The sequence below is a fragment of the Pinus tabuliformis genome, chromosome 8, assembly GCF_031772625.1.
Source record: "Pinus tabuliformis cultivar Carrire ecotype Pingquan chromosome 8, CPIR1, whole genome shotgun sequence".
In the NCBI taxonomy this organism is placed as follows: Eukaryota; Viridiplantae; Streptophyta; class Pinopsida; order Pinales; family Pinaceae; genus Pinus; species Pinus tabuliformis.
The window spans coordinates 149,103,174-149,113,903 of NC_142294.1; the positions used below are offsets into that span (position 1 = coordinate 149,103,174).

At 38.9% G+C, this 10,730-nt stretch overlaps 1 long non-coding RNA gene across 1 annotated transcript; it reads left to right on the forward strand.

The window, feature by feature from the left end:
- Window positions 1-9,911: 9,911 nt before the first annotated feature.
- LOC149234560 (uncharacterized) lies at window positions 9,912-10,528 on the forward strand. Its single transcript, XR_016268222.1, has 3 exons — window positions 9,912-10,000; window positions 10,116-10,174; window positions 10,293-10,528. It is a non-coding gene; the product is annotated as an uncharacterized LOC149234560 (long non-coding RNA).
- The last annotated feature ends 202 nt before the right edge of the window (window positions 10,529-10,730 follow it).

The window sequence follows — 10,730 nt, forward strand, 5'->3', positions numbered from 1 at the left end:
ACCACAAGACATGTGAAGCAGATCAATTCATGAGCCAAGAACCTGTATGCTCTTGAGGTTCAAGATGCATGCAAAGCCTTGAGGAGCAAGGCAACTATTGGAGGCTTGGTGGTTGAGAGGGAGAGTACATTACCTCTCAACATGTAGCGCTAGAAGAAGTCTAAAACTATTATGGAGGAGCCACATTTGGTGAAGCGGCTTTAGGAGGTTGTGCAGCCACCACAACTAGAGAAGACAAGAGGAGATCGAGTAGAGTCATCTACTCATGCAGAGACCTCCAGTAGGGGGAAATTTTGAGTCAAGTGGGTAGAGGCATCACATGCATCCATACCTCTAGGTAGGAGGTGGGGCAATGTGGAGTGATAGTCCCAAGAAGGCTGGAATAGGGGCAAGATCATTGAGGTACCCAACCTCTTTGATTAGACCTTACTACGAGAGCCTTGACGAGGACTAGAAGGACTAGCTGAGTGGGTAGAGGCAGATGCAGATGGAGTGGCAGAGACAGCTACAGTGCAGGAGTCCCAAGACAGTGTAGAGCTAGTAGGCTGCAACAATGCAAGAGGCACAAGAGTGTTGCACCAGTGTAGGATGGCATAGAGAGGTGTGTAATGATGCGAGATGCATGGAGTGTTGCAGCAGCTCAAAGATCACACAGGGAGCACTTGTCAGTGGCAGCGGAAGCTTCAGCATCAAAGGATGTTTCTAGCCCAACAGGGAGGTCAGCTGGGACATTTTTTGTTTCTAGAGTTGTTAGAGCAATAACACTTGGGATAATTGTTGCATGAAAAACATTCCAAAGGTTCAAGATGGGGTTTTAGTTGAATGCCTTTCTTGTTGAGAGTGAGTGTTGAAAATGTCAACATGAAATGCTAAAAATAGAAGTGCTAAAAATAGCATTTTGGGTACCAGTGTTGGACATAGAAACAAGGAATGAAAAATGGAATTGCTAAAAATGGCATTGTAATAAATAGCATTTTGGGATAGATTCCAATTTTAGTTAGTCCCTGAACTAAAATTGAGAATTCAAATTCGAATTTGATCTTAGCAGTTGTTTGTAAAATAATTAATTAATTCATCTTGAGTTAATTAGTTGTAGAAAATCAAACATGAAGTCTATGCGGGGACATGCAACAGTTTCTCCATTGATTGAGGAATTTATCCATCAGTTAAAGAGATAAGGATCAGTTGTAATATTGAGTTGTAATTAGTTAGCTCAGTTAACTGAGTTAAGTCCAATTAGATTAGTTCCAATAGTTTGTGGAATTAATTGTCAGTTCAGTTAGTTAATGAATGCATGCATGTAACTGCTCCACTTTAGATATCTGAGAGAATCCACTTTAGATATCTGAATATTCTCTCATAAATAACGCATGCATGTTAGTTTAGTCAGAGACCCAGTTGAGATTAGAGGAAGGGACAATGTACTATCAGTTGGAGGATTTTTCTTATATAGGAAACTCATCCATGCAGAAGGAATTATCTCCTTTAGGTTTGTGCAGTTATTTTGGAGGTCAGAGCAGTGTGTGAGGGATTATTACACACAGGTGGCAGCTTGAGGACCCAGGAGAAACTGCACAAGGAAATAGGAGGCTTGGAAGGTAGAGGAGAAGGTTTGTGACAACCCTTTGACTGTCTATGAAAAATAGAGTGATTGTACTAAGAGTTGGATAGCTTGTGAGCTAAAGCTTTGTGTAATTCGGACATATTTCCACTTGTATGATAATACAAAGATCGAGGCTTTTAGCTGAGCCTTTCCTGTCACGCCCCCATGGGAATATACCATAAAAAGAAAATTTACTTATAATGCTAACCCCTTATATACATGCATATCAACCTTAATAATACCAAGTAATTATTTAATTCTTGATTACCGACATGTAACTGGGTTATATACGTGTTAATTCTTTGACAATTCATAACTCCCTTGATATTTATATACACGGCATTATGTTATCGTTGTATGGCTTGTCTGTCATGTTCAATGGTACCATACATCCACCCAAGCGCCAGGTGGCTGGCATCGTACTCGACCCATGTGAAACTTTGGAGGGAACGTTGTTGATGCGCGCCAACTCCCATCCGAACGAACGGTGAGGATCTTCCGAGCTGATCTAATGGCTCACAATGAATTCAGGGTTTAGTGAGTTTATTAAAATCTCGGGCCGCAAGACTCGGGTTCATTTGCACCTGTTCAGTTGGTGGTGCTCACTTCTGCTCCACGGATCCTTTCTGCTCTTAGTGTCGGCTCATTTCAGTCAACCCAGGTAATATCCGCCGAGTCTCAGCTATTACACATGGCTCATTATCTTTGATAGTATCGTTTTCACAGGTTATTGTTCTGGTTATATTATTCTAACCTCAAGTTTTTGGATTGTGCAGGCACCGGCTCCTTGGTCTCCATTCCGCGACAGGTATTCCAGGAATCCGGAACATACCAGGTATTTCCCTTACGTAGGTTTGTAGATTCACAGTGTATTTGAAATCTCAAGGATTTATATGCGGATTCGATCCTTCGACCTGGGGTTTCCTCCTGACAACTTTCACCTGTTGTCTCAGGTTTACCCTCTTTGGTCAAACCGGGTTAGGATAAGCGGTAGGCCTCCTCGTGCCGGAGCCATGCCTAATCTGGTTATGCAATATTGATATATATGTATTTTGTTTCTCATTCAGTTTGTAAATCTTACTTTGGAAACTCACGGCAACCCTTGCCAGAACTTGGTTTAAGTCAAGACTGTTATTTAACTCTTCTGTTGTTATTTACCCGCAATGAGTTTTGTCGGATGTAATGCATATTTGCCGAGACCAGGAATTACCCTCGGTTCTCTGGTTATCTTACGAATTGTCTAGAGCCATACCCTGCGGGGTTCTCTGTTTCATGACATGGATATACATATATAGGAATGAGTTGCTTCTTTGAACGCACAAAGCGTATTTGCATTTATCTTGGTTATATCGAGCATTCATTTTGTCTGTGTTTTATGTGATTCCACTCTTCAGATTTGTTATGGGGTTTTTATTTATTAAGCTACGGCCGTTTGTCTTTTAAAAAACTGGCTTAACCCCTCGAGGGTTTGATAATACTCACAAGGGTTTGTGGCATTGAAACCCTCTGTTCACACAACCTCTCATACCTAAGACGGAGGTTAAGTGACCGCTGTCACAGTGTTCTGGGCTTATAGAGCGCCTCTCAGGTTATTAATATGTTTCATTACAGACATAAATGTTTATATTCATCTATCCGAGGTTGCATATATTGTAGAATGAGACCCTAAGTACTGGGTTTCGATGAGTTAACTCTGAGAACGGAGTTCCGTATAGCATGAGGCACACAATGTCTTCTGTGGTTTCGTGATTACACAGTTATTTAACATATATGCTGTTTTCCGTTCCTACAGTTATAGTGCGCATGGTTGTTTTTCCCCATCGAACCATTCATGCATTATCGCTGTGTTACTGTTATGCTGTTAAGAACTTTATAAGGTTTCTCATACGACTACAGATAGTCATGAAGCGATTCATGCAGCCAGTTATATCTTGGGTTTACTCACAGCTAATGTGTTTCGATTCTTATGGTTTATGCATTAACTGCTACAGCGTTCTCTTATCGGCTCTATCTGTAGATTGTATGTAATCTTACAGCTTCCAGATATCAACTCGGTCTGTAGCTTATGTACTGTTTACAGCTTTCATTCAGCTAACATACATTTGTATCATAGTTATCATGCATTGATATAACATTTAGTTCACCATCGATGAGTTTAAACAGACAGCAATATAGACTCATAGAGCTGTATGCAATACTTCCATTAACTAAGTAGTTAACTATCACTCAGAAAACTGAAGCTTCACTGTACTTTCTTTTATATACCAGTATACAGAATATAGAAAGCTAATCTGGTAACAACCCATACCTGTTCTGTCAGACACATGAATTTCAATGCTCCAGAATTTCACCTGCAACTTGTAGGTTTGCTCTTATCCACCCAACCATGAGATCCAGTGATACCTTGGATTCTCCCCCCGAGCCGTCTTGCAGGCCTGCAGCCCTCAACAAGACTCATGCACTGCTGTGCTGGGTTATCTGGTCTCTACCAGACTTAACCTGGTTATCTGGTCTCTACCAGACTTAACCTCTTTTCTCTATCTGCTCTCTCTCCTCCCCCTTCTTCTCTTTCGCTGGCTGCCTAATATCATCTTTTTTTTCCAAACAGACCCCCTGTTGGGGATTTAAATTTCCTTTTTTAAAAGAAGGTGTAACTGATATCTGGCATCATGGCTGGCAATCCTCACGTGACGAAACTGGAACCCTTCGATCTCATCCGATTTCCCAAAATCAAGAATCAGTTATCACTGGTTCCACACACAATTCGCCAGCATGTTCCCCATAATTAGTTTTATGAATAGCCAGAATTAGTTTTTTAAACTAATTCGTAATTTTTTTTAATTTTTGTTTAAAGAATTACTACTTACTCAACCGTATAGTTTTCATAGAGTTATTTAGGGATATTACATACTCCCCCCCTTAACAGGAACACCGTCCTCGGTGTTCATCTTTCATTGAGAACTTGAGATTTTACTCATTGTATAATCGTGTAACCACACAAAATGTGATCCTTTCTCTTTGAAATCAACGATTCCATTCCAAGAAAAGGCGACAAACAAAATAGTAATGATATAGTCATACGAAATATCATTAGTTACAAGCATCAATAGTTGCAAAAATATGCAACTTCTAATCGCCACCACTTGGCCCTTATTCATTCATAAAACAATTCTCTATGTCAACTTACCATTACTTACCATCTATTTTGAAAACCATGAATACTTTCATGTAAGTATTTTAATAGTGGTTGGAAACTGTTCATTCTTCCACGGTAAGTAATTCCTGTAATATATGACTAACAACCTCAATCACATTAGTCACTATATTTTAAGTCAAAGAAATACGTTTGACTATCAATCAAGTGTGCAATGCTAGATGATTTCTAAATCACAGTGTTTTTACAAGTACTTAAAGAGCACTAACACTAATCATCAAATGATGAATCACTGCTCTCGTGCACACTGAACGAATTCTCACTAAAGACATTCGCAAGTGCTTCTAGATGTACCAAAAGAGCACCTAGCTCTCTAATCATCAAAACAGTCAATCTCTGCATCAAGCCAGAATTGTCTTAGCTCCCACTAAGAGGTTTACAACATTAATAATATAATAAAGGAATTAAAATTTCCAATTACTCCTCATTGAGCACTAAGCTCATTTCTTGTTAAATGTGCATAACATATTTCACACAACTATATAGAGAATTTATTTTCAACATATCATATAGCTGATTCATTCATTTCTTTAGCTATGAGCACCATAAGAGGCTAAAGAATTCCCCAATCCATGGGAACTGGTTTCCACAACCAAACCGACTCATTTTCACATCCAGATAGTTTCCTTTATAGAGACCTTACCAGGTCTAACATGGAAGTCCACTGGCCAACCAGCTCAAGAATTCCAGGGAGAGTAAATCTGGGCAGACAAATACCATCAACCCCTCCGGGAAGGTAGCTGCCATCAACCCAAGGCATTCCAGCCTCCCACAATCCGGGCAGACAAGTACCATCAACCCCTCCAGGCAGGTAACTGTCATCAACCCAAGGCGTTCAAGCCTTTCACAATCCGGGCAGACAAGTACCATCAACCCCTCCAGGCAGGTAACTGTCATCAACCCAAGGCATTCAAGCCTTTTACAATCCGGGCAGACAAGTACCGTCAACCCCTCCAGGCAGGTAACTGTCATCAACCCAAGGCATTCAAGCCTTTTACAATCCGGGCAGACAAGTACCATCAACCCTTCCAGGCAGGTAACTGTCATCAACCCAAGGCATTCAAGCCTTTTACAATCCGGGCAGACAAGTACCATCAACCCCTCCAGGCAGGTAACTGTCATCAACCCAAGGCATTCAAGCCTTTTACAATCCGGGCAGACAAGTACCATCAACCCCTCCAGGCAGGTAACTGTCATCAACCCAAGTATCCGCGATTGTCTGGCATGTTAAATTTCTCTTTTATTACTCTTTCTCAAAGTAATTTACACAATGAACCATATAATCATTATCATTAACAAAATAAACATGCATGTACACCATGCATTTACACTTATCCCTCATCCTGGTCCACAACATCTAGTTCGATGGAACATATCTATCATACACGTTGTATGCATGCAAATTTCCAAATATCATAATTCATGCATATCATATAACCTCATTCTTTCTCATTTGTGATTGCAATTCACATTGCAGCAATTTACGTGATGAGTTTTCTTGTTGCCATTACGCTACCGCTACTTAATCCCATCAGCAACGTTAGTTATGGATATGCATCAGTTAACACGTATTCCATTTCCAGGAATGTGCATGCACACAATACTGTCATGTATAAAAGCATATGCAAACACTCATTAACGTATAAATGTCAACAACAGTTGAGTTAATAATCTAAACATTTCCAATTTTGCCATAGCCTGTTGTTCCAATTCAAATCATCATTAACGGAGTATTATCTTACGTTTACTATGGCTAGCTTTAGTCATGCATCGTTAGTGTAATTAAACATAATTTCTCTAACATACGAGAACATAACTCTTATGTCACGATGACTAATCTTTGTGCATACTATTGCTTATCATATAAGCCCTTCTTTAATGTATGCAACACTTACTCCCTTCACTAGAAGACCAACATCATTTCATACGACAAACCACATACCTCTTTCTTAAGGAAGTCATTTTAATCCTCATTTCTCTATCTTTCGATGTGAGGATTTCTCAAGATTCCCTTTCAAGAAATTATTAAAGATGTCTATCTTTCGGCATAAAAACCAAGATACAAAAACAAGGTTTACTTATCCTTTATGCATCAAATCAAGCAATCAACACAGCTCTTCCATCAAGACAATCTCTCCAAGAGAGTATTATTTTCAAGGGAACTATCATGACCACTTTCTCTAAGTACGCACAGTCTCATAATTCTAAAGTCAAAATAGCTACCAATATGCAACATGTGTTCTCCTAACACAATTACTTTACTTTAATGCACGTAGTTCTTTTCATGAAACAAGTAAGGATTTTGGTTCTTGTATGAACACTATTCTAATGTGTCTTTAAAGGACAGAACCTTTATTTCCATTTTCAAGAACTCTCTTAAAATCCTTTATCTTCATACATGAAGTATGCATACTCTTAGGATGAGACTATATTTATGTATATAGGTAATATACTCTTTCCTCAAGAAATTAGGGATAAATATCTATGTGCCTAGAAGCACATCCTTAGTTATCTTTTATCATGCATGTAATGCATAATCATTTCACTAGAACTTAGAGACTAACTAGAATCATAATGCAATTAGCATATATATATATATATATTTTCCAAGAAGCTTTTATCAAATAAAGATACATATTTTAATTCAAGAAAACTTGGCCACCTTCCATGCTATGTCCTCGGGACATTTACATGCCTCATCCTCTTTTCTCAAGAAGATACTTTAGCTATATTTAGCAAGGATTTTATTCCCAAAAAAAAAAAACAACGAGAGACAAACATTTCTCTCACAAGACTCACATGTAGTCCGACTAGGAGGAACTACCAATTCTTTTACTAAGAAGCATATAAAATAACCAATTCTTTTACTGCAGGTGTTATCATAAGAAAACATATAAACAGTCAATCTTTAACTGCATGCCTTATCCCATTTTCTTTACCAAGAAAATCTATAAAAGAACCATTCTTTTATTGCATGCATTCAAATACTTTCTCTACTAAGAAATCATATAAGACATTCATATGTGTTCTTCAAGAAAGTGGACAAGACACTTATCTTATCCCTGGATCAACATGCATAACTAACAAGTTAAACCACCCTTACCGAAAGCAATGGCTCTACTTTATGCGATTAGAAGCATAATCTCCTAAGTGTCACACACGCACCAGAGTTACCACTTGATGCTAGACGCAACAACTATCATAACAGTACTATGTGTCCATTTCAGAACAATGACTTCAAGGAAGCATTACGAAAATCATTAACATCAATACACTATAGTTATCATTTTCCAACTCCTTAAGCATGGTCAAGGGAACACTCACATGCACATCAAGCACTATCTAGTCATTTCCAGACTTAGAGTTTTCTGCAAGATTCTGATACCCAAGCTTGCTCTATCTGGTCATCACCAGGCTTAGCGATTTCTTTTCCCATCTCCGTCTGTCCCTACAGCACGGTCTTCTTCCTTCTCCTTGCTTCCTTTTCCTTTGGAAGCATCTATAGCTGGGGAAGGTAGTTAGAGTTTACTGACAATTGTATTACACAGGTAGTCCATTTATGTATAATTATCACATGTAATTATATCATGAATAGGTCCTAGAAATGTTACCCACTGCACATGCCTCTACAATTTACTTCACACTGGAATGCAACATGCATAAGAAATCCATCATTCCCATAGTAGAGATAAATTCAACCATCCTTACATCGAGGTTCCAATGGTTTTTATCTCTCAACAAGTAATGATAAACACATACCATGCTAATGGATTTCACTTAATTAGAGGGTAATCATCATTAAAACTATTAGGACATAAGCATATACTATTCATCATGCATTCTCATGGTGAATAAAATTAAGAACTCTTCTTATGAACAACTAGACTATAGCACAGAGAGACTAAAAATCTTCATACACACATTCCATGCATGTGACATCAATCAACCTTCACTTGTTTACGAATTGTAACAATCTTAGTCCAATTGACTTAATGCATATAAGTTCTATGGGTTAGTCATACATCACTAACCAATCTCAACTACCAATCGTCCTCATGCATCCATGACAAGATTGAATCAAAAGTTAGTTATGAAAATCAAGTCTCGCTGCTTGACTCATGGCATGTTTTCAATATCTAAAGGGGTTCTTCTAATGTTCTTTTTAAAACAATTTTTCATCCTATTCCAGGATGTTCCCCCTGGTTATATTCATGCATTGGCCTATTAAGTTTCGTTCATTGTAATTTCAATCTAGTTCAATATATGCATTGTCGTTATTGCCATATGTGCAAATCAAAAGTTGGTAGTTGATCGTCACTTCCTCACTGAGTGTTCAATATTGTTCTTAAGTGTAATGAGTACTCAATATTGTTCTTCGGTGTGACAAAAGTTTCATTGTCTTTTATCCTCATCAGGAATTTAACGTTATGAACGTAGTTATGCAACAACTTATCACCTACTTCTCAAAGAAGTTATAAACATGAATCACACCTGTCACGCCAAAAGTAGTGTACGACATAAATGAATATGCGAATGATTAAACTCATACCTGAGTTAATGGCGTACTTCAATATCCTTTCCGCTTACCAATTCCCAAAGGCGCCAGTACTGCAACCTTTAGCTCTGATACCATATTGTCACGTCCCCATGGGAATATACCATAAAAAGAAAATTTACTTATAATGCTAACCCTTTATATACATGCATATCAACCTTAATAATACCAAGTAATTATTTAATTCTTGATTACCGACATGTAACTGGGTTATATACGTGTGTTAATTCTTTGACAATTCATAACTCCCTTGATATTTATATACACGGCATTATGTTATCGTTGTATGGCTTGTCTGTCATGTTCAATGGTACCATACATCCACCCAAGCGCCAGGTGTGAGGGAACATTAATGGCTCATCTACCCTGGCCAGGTGGCTGGCATCGTACTCGACCCATGTGAAACTTTGGAGGGAACGCTGTTGATGCGCGCCAACTCCCATCCGAACGAACGGTGAGGATCTTCCGAGCTGATCTAAGGGCTCACAATGAATTCAGGGTTTAGTGAGTTTATTAAAATCTCGGGCCGCAAGACTCGGGTTCATTTGCACCTGTTCAGTTGGTGGTGCTCACTTCTGCTCCACGGATCCTTTCTGCTCTTAGTGCCGGCTCATTTCAGTCAACCCAGGTAATATCCGCCGAGTCTCAGCTATTACACATGGCTCATTATCTTTGATAGTATCGTTGTCACAGGTTATTGTTCTGGTTATATTATTCTAACCTCAAGTTTTTGGATTGTGCAGGCACCGGCTCCTTGGTCTCCATTCCGCAACAGGTATTCCAGGAATCCGGAACATACCAGGTATTTCCCTTACGTAGGTTTGTAGATTCACAGTGTATTTGAAATCTCAAGGATTTATATGCGGATTCGATCCTTCGACTTGGGGTTTCCTCCTGACAACTTTCACCTGTTGTCTCAGGTTTACCCTCTTTGGTCAAACCGGGTTAGGATAAGCGGTAGGCCTCCTCATGCCGGAGCCGTGCCTAATCTGGTTATGCAATATTGATATATATGTATTTTGTTTCTCATTCAGTTTGTAAATCTTACTTTGGAAACTCACGGCAACCCTTGCCGGAACTTGGTTTAAGTCAAGACTGTTATTTAACTCTTCTGTTGTTATTTACCCGCAATGAGTTTTGTCGGATGTAATGCATATTTGCCGAGACCAGGAATTACCCTCGATTCTTTGGTTATCTTACGAATTGTCTAGAGCCATACCCTGCGGGGTTCTCTGTTTCATGACATGGATATACATATATAGGAATGAGTTGCTTCTTTGACCGCACAAAGCGTATTTGCATTTATCTTGGTTATATCGAGCATTCATTTGTCTGTGTTTTATGTGATTCCACTCTTC